Raw genomic sequence first — 10,227 nt, 5'->3', positions numbered from 1 at the left:
TTCTTCTTCTTCTTCTTCTTCTTTTTTTCCTTTGGGGGTGGGGAGGGAATAGGAAAGACATATTCTATCTGGTAAATGTGCATAGTTTCGATTCCAAACTTATTGTTGTCTGCATATTTTGGTTCAACTTGAATGGTCTTCTCTTATTGTTTTATGTGGGTGTGTTTCTATGATAGTTTTAGTATTTTAGATCTTGCTGCTGATTGAAGATTTATTTATTTAACAACTATAATAGATTTGATCATATTCTCAATCAGAACTTGTTCAATTTTCTTTTTTATATTTCCCCTTCTTGTGATTTTGTCTCGAAGAAATTTTGGGTTTTAGTTTTGAGAAAATCTTGTTACAACTGAAGTTGGTGAAAACATTTTTGTGATCCTAAAAGAATTTTGAGAATAAAACAAGACTGTGTGGTCAAACAGAAGAAGTGTTGACAGCAAAGAACTAGGAAGAATTAGCGGGAGATTGAGTAAATGGCTTTCTACCTATGTTGAGTCCTCTAAACTGTGAACCAAACTCAAAACCAACTATTACCAAAGACCAAATGAAAATCATTATTAATCAGTTTGGTTTTGATTTGGGCTATTCTAAGAAACTTTTTAATCGATTCAGTATGATTTAAACCAGTAAATCTTTGATTCTAATTAAGAACCCAATAAACAGAATCAAATAAAAAAAGGATGGATTAAGTTTTCTTTTACCTGAGTGAAGAAAAAATCTATATCGATCTGTTACGTGCAAGATAATCTGCAAATAAATAAAATAAAAGAGAAATAGTAGGGATAGAAAGAGAGGAAGAAAGAGATAAATTTGGGATAGAATTTGCTTTACAGACGAACCAATGGTGTCCTGGCGCAATTGAGAGGTCGTCAATCCTCTCTCAAGATAAAAACTCAAGAATTAATTAATATTTTTCTCTCCTTTTCTACTTCTTCATACATCAATAAATACACAGCTAATATTAACTACCCACTTCCGCACTCCTACAATTTCTCTTAACTCCTAAAATATCTCTCTAAACTTATCTCACTTTTAATAACTACATATAATAATAACCACCTTCCCGTAGATACATATAATTAATAATAACTAACTAATCACAAAGAGCTACACCTAAAGAAAAATCGACACATAACATTCCATCCCCCTAAATTTTGGTCTTGTCCTCAATACCACTAAATTACAAATAAAAATTAAAAACAATTCCACCCGGATTCCAAATCTTGTTTGGGTAATTCCCAAGTTGTTTCCACCAATTGCCAATATTACGCCCACAAACTTGTCGGTCTAACAATACCAACATTTGAAAACCCTGATGAAGAACTCGTACGGATCCGAGACGGTCAATCTCTGTTGAACAAATCGCTTCCATCCAACCGTTGAACAGAGGAGGATACACCCGCATAGACCCGGGACGGTCGATTTCCTCAGCCATGCCTGGCTCTGATGCCATTTGTTACGAGCAAGATAATCTGAAAATAAATTAAAATAAAAGAGAAATAGTAGGGATAGAAAGAGAGGAAGAGAGAGATAAATTTGGGATAGAGTTTTGCTTTACAGACGAAACAATGACGTCTTGGCGTAATTAGGAGGTCGCCAATCCTCTCTCAAGATAAACTCTTAAGAATTAATTAATATTTTTCTCATTTTCTTCTACTTCTTCATACATCAATAAATACAGGCTAATATTAACCACCCACTTCCCCACTCCTACAATTTCTCTCAACTCCTAAAATATCTCCCTAAACTTATCCTACTTTTAATAATTAAATATAATAATAACCACCTTCCCGTAGATACATATAATTAATAATAACTACCTAATCACAAACAGCTACACCTAAATAAAAATCGACACATAACACGATCATATCGGGAGTCCTACCTCTCCGAGGGTCAGATCACCCATGGTGGTGAAGAGAAGCTGGCTCCGACGATGAGTTTCCGCAAAAGAGCAGAGTGAGGGTTTGGCCTCCATGCTTGGGCGGCGAACAAGAAGAGGCATGGTTGGTAACTGAACCACTTGGAAAGACTAGACGAGACATCGATCAACGGATCATCGAAGAAGGTGAGCTCAACTCTGACCAATCTTGCAGACTTTTCCTATTGAAGAAGCTTTGTGTTTCAATGTACCTCTCGCAAAGACCAGACCAGACAACGATTAACAGAGAATCGAAGAAAGAAGGAGAGCTCAAATCTGACCAACCTTGGACTTTTTCCATGGAAGAGTCATGGTTTATTAATGCCAGATCAATCGAAGAAGGATGAGTCAAAATTCACGAAAAATAAAAATGGAAGAAAACTGTTCCATCTGTTTAGGGGCTTGGGTTCTAGGTTTGAGGGATTTGGGAATGAATTGAGAAACGATCTGAAGAGGCGGAGTGCAAAGTCACCGGTGGAAGGAACGTTTTTGGTTTCGTTGCAATCTAAACTGATTAAGAACCAAATCGAACTGATTTAAAAGAAGCCGCTATTCCACGGTCCTAAAAATCGATTAACCTTTTGGGATTGGTGTGTGATTTGTGTGATTACACTTTCATCAAAAAAAGAAAGAAAAAGGTGTATGGCTTTAGTCTCATATCGGGTGTGTGAATGTAGTGTGTGTTGTGTATATCCGTCATTCCACGGTCCTAAAAGTTGGTTAACCTTTTGGGATTGGTGTGTGATTTGTGTGATTACACTTTCATCAAAAAAAGAAAGAAAACTGTGTGTGGGTTTGGTCCCACATTGGGTGTGTGAATGTGGTGTGTGTTGTGTATATCCGCCATTCCACGGTGTGGTTTGTGTGATTACACTTTCATCAAAAAATCGAACTGATTTACTCTATTAAGTGTTGCAGTATTAATCAATAGGAATTGATTGAATCGGCCATGACCGATCCCAATTCTATACGTTCCAGATCAGTCAACTCTAGGGTTTTTGTGTTGCAATATTAATCAATTGGGATTGGTTGAATTGGCTATAATTGATACCAATTCTAGACCTTCAGGGGTGGTCAGTTCTAGGGTTTTTGGAATTCACTGGGTTTTTAGATTTAAGGAACTGATTTAAGGGTTTCTGGGACCAATTCTTGTTGATTCTAATCCAGATCGGCATGGACCAATTCAACCTCAATTCCAAGGTTAAAATCCTTGGTTACAACTTACAACTAGGGATGAAAGTTTGGCCTGGTGAGCCTGAGCCCACCCAAGCCTGCCTTGAGCCTGACAAAGCCTATGTTGGACCAGGGTTGAAAATTTTCATGCCCCGAGTAGGGTCTAGCTGAGATGGGTTTTGTATATATAAATATATAATATACAATCATATATAATAATATCATACATCTAGTTAAAAAATTAGGGCTAACCCAGCCTTGTCTAGCCCTAAAATGACAAAAAAACAAAAAGGTCTATCAGGGTCAATTAGGGTCGCGCTGTGTTGGGTTGAGCCCTGTAAAGCTGGCCGGGCTTGGTTTGCGATATACAGAAAACCATTGGGCTTGATTGGGCCGAGTTGACCAAAGGGAAAATATTGTTGGGCTGGTATTTTAAAATACCTGGCCAGCCCGGCCTAGATGCACCCCTAGTTACAACACAATGGTATAATGACCAGATTCAATCAATGGACTTCTTTAAGGTTTCTTCAATGGATGTGGGACTTTAGGCCTGATTTGGTACGATTTCTACTTCAATTTCGGATTGATTTTCAATAGTCACCAATAGATTTTTGGTCAAAGAAATTGACATTGTTTAGTTAAACTAACCTAATATATTTCACTAATAAGAAAATTCATTTGGTAGTTCCATTTTTGAGAATAGGTTGTTTATATTTTCTTTGAAAAAGGGTGGTAGATAGGACAGGGCCGACAGGCAGGACAGGACAGGGTTGGAGGCGAATGAGAGTGGTGGTGGCGACGGGGTATATCATCAATTGCAGAAAATTCAATAATGTTGCATTGGAATACTTGGTAGAATAGTTGTTCAAGGTTTATGATTTCACGATTTCACTTTTGCTTCCCTTAAACTTAATACTTCATATCTACCCCAAAAAAAAAAAAAAAAACCTTAATACTTCTATTTTGAAGTTCTTGATCTAAATTGAAGTTGTTAAGAAATATATTTTTCTTTTTCTTTTTAAATAAGGAGTAAAAAAAATGTTGAATTGCATTCCAACAATGAGGGTCATGAGGGTCATTGGGTTGATTTCACTATGGTTCAACCCTGAAAACAATCCGATTTAAATTGATATTAACCTGACATTGAAAAACTGAAATCATAATTAATCGAAATCGAAACCGACCGAAAACCAAAGTTTCTTAATGGTTAGGTTTTAATCTCACTCATTTTCAAATCGAAACCGATTCAATTCTACCGAAACCAAATTAAACCGACCGTTTAACACCCCTAATATAATTGCCGATAAAAAAAAAACTTGGAAATGATAGTTCCATAGGAACGGAAGTCCCAAATTCCCAATGTAAGAAAGGAGGATCTGGATCCTCTATTTCCATCGGTTGTACTTCCATGCAGAGCGCAACCTATCTTTATGACCATCCAACAGCTCATCTTGAAAAAATTCAAACTTTTTTGAAACTCATAGCAGTATTCAGGAAGCTCTTCTCTTCTTCTTCTGAAAACTCAGAGCAATACTCAGGAAGCCCACAATGAGTAGGGCATTGTCTACGTTCAAACAAAATTTCTTTTGGATGCAACTACAATGCCCATCCCCTTCCCTGGCTTAAATCCACGTTGGTACATGTGTGAGGATCCCATCCTTTCCCCTGGCTTCATCTCTAAAACATGCTTCCCGGCCCTTTCCTTCTCTGTCTCAAAGTAGGGAAAGTTTTCTCTCTAATCTTCACTTTCTTTTAAGATTCAGAGACCTAGCTCCATTGAGCAGCCTCTTTGTATCTGTCTCGGGCATTTTTTATCATTCCTTATGTGTTGCAAAAATCTAATTTGGAATCGACGTTCGAAACCTCAACAGTCATTAATGAATGAAAAAACGAGACGATGCATTGAAACAATTACCATTCAATTCTCACCCTATTTTCCCATCTTATAGAAATGAGATTTAATATGGACAGGGGGTGTGTTTGAAATATAAAATCAAATTCTAGTTAAAAATTTTAAAAATAAAAAAAAGAAAAAAAAAAAGAAAGGGTAAATTAAATGTCATTCCCTGATTTTCAAACGAAACTCAGATGGTACCCTGGTTTTTTTAAAAACTCAAATCATCCCTTGGTTTAGACCCCAACATGACAAATTAATCTCTACCGTTAATTTTATGTTGTTAAGTGATAATTTAAACCAGTTAAATAAATTTAAATCCCGACAACCGTAGATTGCCTATGGATGAACCATCAAAGTTTTATTTAACAACCATTCCTTCAAAAGGAGAGGGCATACCACATGTCTTCTCTCCCTTGTCTTGGTGGAATTTGTCACATTATCTCACAATGCATATACATGTGAGGTTGAGGGAGATTATTTATTTATTTTTTATCCCTAATTAATTAAGAAAAAATTAACACGACTTTGACAATGTTGGGAGGCTTCTTGACTATGTTGGCGTCCTCTATCATGTGGGGAATGCTTAGGTCTTTCTTTCCGTTTGATTGATAGGTATTCGTTACATTTAGTCTCATTTTTAAATTTGGTGGTCCATCGCATGTATGGTTCAGCAGTCGAATGCTTCATTAGGCACTCCTTGAACGGATTGCTCATTAGAGCGGTGCCCGATGCCTCTCTCTCTCTCTCTCTCTCTCTCTCACAATAGATCCCATCACCATGGTTTAAGGATCAGTTTCGGAATGGCTCGTTTCAGTCAATTTGTATCGGTATTAGCCGTGACCGACACCAATATCTGGCCGATATGATACAATGTTTTTTTTTAATGAAAAATTAGTGTTTTGGTTTGGAATCGAGCTGATATGTATCAGTATTAGTATTGGCGACGACTGATACTGTCAACTAAATCCATTCTTACGATAACTATCCTTTTCACTTTCTTCTTAGGTTACTGTAGCTTGCTTAAGCCACAATGTACCTAATCCAATTGCTTCTAAAACTAAGCCAAGGATCAAAATTAAAGTCTAATTGATTGTTTTCGGTGTACCCAAAAAAAATGGCTAATTTTTTATAAGGTCAAATGTTCTTTGTGCCAAGGGCATCGGCTGCTTCCAGACATATTGGGGTGGGCAAAATGACCACCCTACCCCGTGAATGGCAGGAATACACATTCCATGTGTCTGGACGCAACCTGCGTTGCGGCACAAAGAACATCAGCCCTTTTTTATCATTTTTCATAAGATCACATAACACCAATTGGTTTATCCGACCTGGCAACATTTTGTTTTTTAAAAACCTGATTAATTTTAACCAAATCTGGTTTTTAAGAATATAAACCATCAAGATGCATTGATGTTGCCAATCCAGTTCAACTTTTGAAAAAAAAGAGTGTAAATTACGTAATACCCCCTGAAAATGGAACGATACTCAAGTCACCCCCTCTTATTTGAAAATACTCACTCGTCCCCCTGTATATGAGCAGTATATTACAAATTAGTCCCTATCGTTAGTTTTACGATGTTAACTTATGAAGTCAGCAAGTTAAATATATTTAAATCCCTAAACTACCATTGACCAGTGTAGAGTTACTATTTTACCCTTGAATCTAAAAACCCCAAAATTGATCCTCTTCCTCACACCACTCTCTTCCTCACATGATCTGCAACTCAATTTCAAACAAAAGCGTCAGGAAAATTATCTCCTCCAGTTTGCTGACCGGCCCAATTCCCCAGTTCCTCAGTTCCTCTAATAGGGGGATGGTGGACCCTATCCGGGCAGAGTGTTTGGGCATGGGTAGAGAGGTCATTTCAGCCCCCCTTTGTTAGAGGAACTGGGGAACTGGGCCGGGCAGCCAACTGGAGGTGATAAAGATCCAAAGAGTCATCGGAAAGAAGAAAGCGAAGAAATACAAAGAAAAGCAGCAATTAGTTGCTTGAACCCTCTGTTTTTGGTGAAGAAATACAAAGAATTGCATAATCTATTTGTTTGTTTGAACCCTCTCTTTCAGCTTCTTTATCTCTAGAGAGTTTCGTCACGTTTCTCTTTTTTGAGTATAATTTTGTGAATTAGGAGTTGTGTTCGGTTGAATGCGGGCGAATTCAGATTTTGCGTATTAGTTGAGGACCCTTCTCGGATTGAGTGTGGCATATTGCGTCCTTGCTTTTGATTTGGTAAAAGATTTTTCGAACTCAGGTTTGAGATTTGAAATCGTTTGGTTTTCTACATTAAGGGATTTATTGTGGTTTTTGTTCTTACTGATTCATAATGCCAAATTTGATTTTACAATCTGTTTTTTTCCCTAGTACCAATGTCTCTCCTAAATTTTTTAAGGTTATCTGTAATCCAGGCTGAAACAAGAGCAGTTTATTTTTTTCTCCAAATTCTGGAAAGGGATTGTTTTGAACAAAAAAAATCCCCTTTTATCATTCCAATGTAAAAATTATTTATGTTTGATGTTTCTCTATCTCGTTGTTTAGAGACCGAAAATCAAGTATTGAGGAGGAAATCCTTTTGGTTAGTCGATACTTCAAAATTAGGGTTGGAGAATAAAAACTTAATTTTGTACCACTACTCATTTCCTCTCCTCCTAGGTCATTTTTTTTTTTGGTAGACTCCTTAGATCATTCGGAGTACTATAAATTTAATGTTTGCCGAACACCTAGGTATCAGTTTTGGATTCAAACACATCTAGCTACTGTTCTTTCTCTGTGAGAGATCGGTTCTGAGTTGAATCCTCTATTGTGTTGCACACATTTATTCTTTTTCCTGAAAAAATGGACATCAATAGTGAAGCAAGATTTGATCGATTCTCCATTGGTCCTTCCACGTCAAGTTTTGGATATCTAAAATGCATTTTCTACAAATGCCGGGTACCTCAATTGTCATTGTTTATCTTATTTTGATTGGGGTTAAAATTGTCTTTTCATTTTTTGGTTTGATTTAAGTTAACACCGTTACTGTAGAAGGGGACGGTTGAGTATTTTCAAAAAACAAGGGGTGAGTTGAGTATCGTTCAATTTTTTAAAGGGTGTCGTGTAATTTATCCAAAAAAAAACCATCAACTGATTCCTTAATCTTGATTCAATCATTTTTTTTTTAAAAGGACATACTCGGTGCATGAGACTCTTGCTATTGTGGAGTTTGAGGGTTAAAATATGCGCAGTTTTACCTCCACTTCAATCTAACAACCTTACCATTGTGCTGAGGTATGCGCCTTCCTAATTCAGCCATTTTTTATGCAATAATAATATTTTAGGAAAGAGAATGTCACTTGGTCGCGTTAGACACACTGCCCCAGTGCCCAGACATAGGGCCGCACAAATTGACCACCACACCCCTTGGAACATTGAAAATAACCAGGGGTGCAGTGATCATTTTGAACATCCCTGTGTCCTTACACAGAGGAATTTTTATCTGCTGCTGTAACTGGAGCATTGTTGTGTGCTTCGTGCGACACAGCAGTGGCAATGTGTGCACAGCGAACCCCACTATACACACATGGCCGCTGCTAACCGCACGATACACACAACAACGCTCTAGTTATAATAGTGGATAAAGGTCCGACACAGAGACAACGTGTTTGGTACGACAAGGTGGCGTTCTTTCTCCTAATATTTTTTTTGTTATTAAAAGTGGTGGTGGTTGTGCAAAGACCATGATTGTACTCCAATGTCCATAAAAAGTGTCATTGATTTTGTCAAGAAGATACTCTTTCAAACAATGACCATATTCGGAAATACCTATCCTTTTCCTTTACTTCTTGTTCATGTGGTGCACCGCCCAATCCATGATACATCATACGTGTCTTTGAAGTTTCATATCCAACATAGAAAAAAAAAAAAAAGAAGCATACTTGGATCCCATTAAAAAACTTTTTTGTCTTCTAATCATTTATTTTTAAGTCTTAATTATTCTATTAATTATCATTTTTATAGAGAGAAAGGGAGGTTTCAAACTGAATTTAATTACCTAGAACTTAAATTATGTAAAAAAAGGGAAAAGATTCTCTAATCAAGCGGGTATAAAAGATTGCACTAATGAGTTCTAACAAAATGATATCATATATACGAAGGCAACGAGGTCATTACATATGACGTTGAAAGAGATTGACAAAGAGGTGCTAGCATAACCTACCTAGACGACTAAGAAAACTTTTTCAAAAAAGATCACTTTGTATGAATCCTAGCATTGCATTAGACCTACTTACCCCTTTGATCGAACCGGTTTTACTTGGCCAAACCATAAATAGTTAGGGGCTGGATCACAATGTTTATTAAACTTGCTATTGGACAGCACAAATGTCTGTCATGTTCACAAGTTTTTAGACATAAAAACTTCATTTTTTTAGCTAAAAAATTGGATATCCATATGACTGATCCGATACCGATATCGATACCGATACCGATACATATAATGAGGTATTAGATTATATCAATCACTTGATAGCATATTATGGGTGACTCATTTTGTACTTATACGGCAAAAGTTTCATTGATGGTATCGTTTTGAATAATTCAAACAAGAAATGGTAGAACCCTCAATTTATAAGTGGATATAATATAAGATAAAAAGCCATGCACGCCAACCCCACAGTCACCATTTGATTGATGGGATTGGAGATTCCAAATCTCTATCTTCTCCGTATCCATAAACAAAAGTATATAAACCAAATCAAAACATTTAAAACGGATGCAAGAAATCGGGTTTTATTGTTAGTAATCGACCATAATCTGTCTTAAGGAAGGGAAGTAAACCAAACTCAGCTTCTTTCTTACATAAGAGAGGGAAGTAAATGAAGTGTTGACATAGCAATGGGAAGAATCTTCTCCTTTAGTTACTCGTTGTAAGCGTTCTTTTTTAGGGTATATGTCTTATTCAACCCCTCTCATTGAATAAAGGTGAAGGCCGTCTTGCTTGTACAATTTTTCCTTCTTTCTTCTTGAATAAATTTGATGATCTATCAATCAAAAGAAAAAATGTTGATATACTAAGAAAAGATATCAATAGACCAAATTCATTTTTTGTGGGGACCATACAAACCCATTATCTAGAAAATAGATTGGATATCAAACCAAAACCGGTCCAATATGGTTTTCTACTTAATTGTCTGCTACTTGGTCCCGGTCATCCTCATGCAAAAGGGTTTAAAAACCTGAAATCGGGATCCGTATTGGTCCCG

This window comes from Telopea speciosissima, chromosome 11 (assembly GCF_018873765.1).
Source record: "Telopea speciosissima isolate NSW1024214 ecotype Mountain lineage chromosome 11, Tspe_v1, whole genome shotgun sequence".
NCBI classification, from domain to species: domain Eukaryota; kingdom Viridiplantae; phylum Streptophyta; class Magnoliopsida; order Proteales; family Proteaceae; genus Telopea; species Telopea speciosissima.
The sequence above is the reverse complement of the archived record's forward strand: the minus strand, read 5'-3'. Positions refer to the sequence as shown.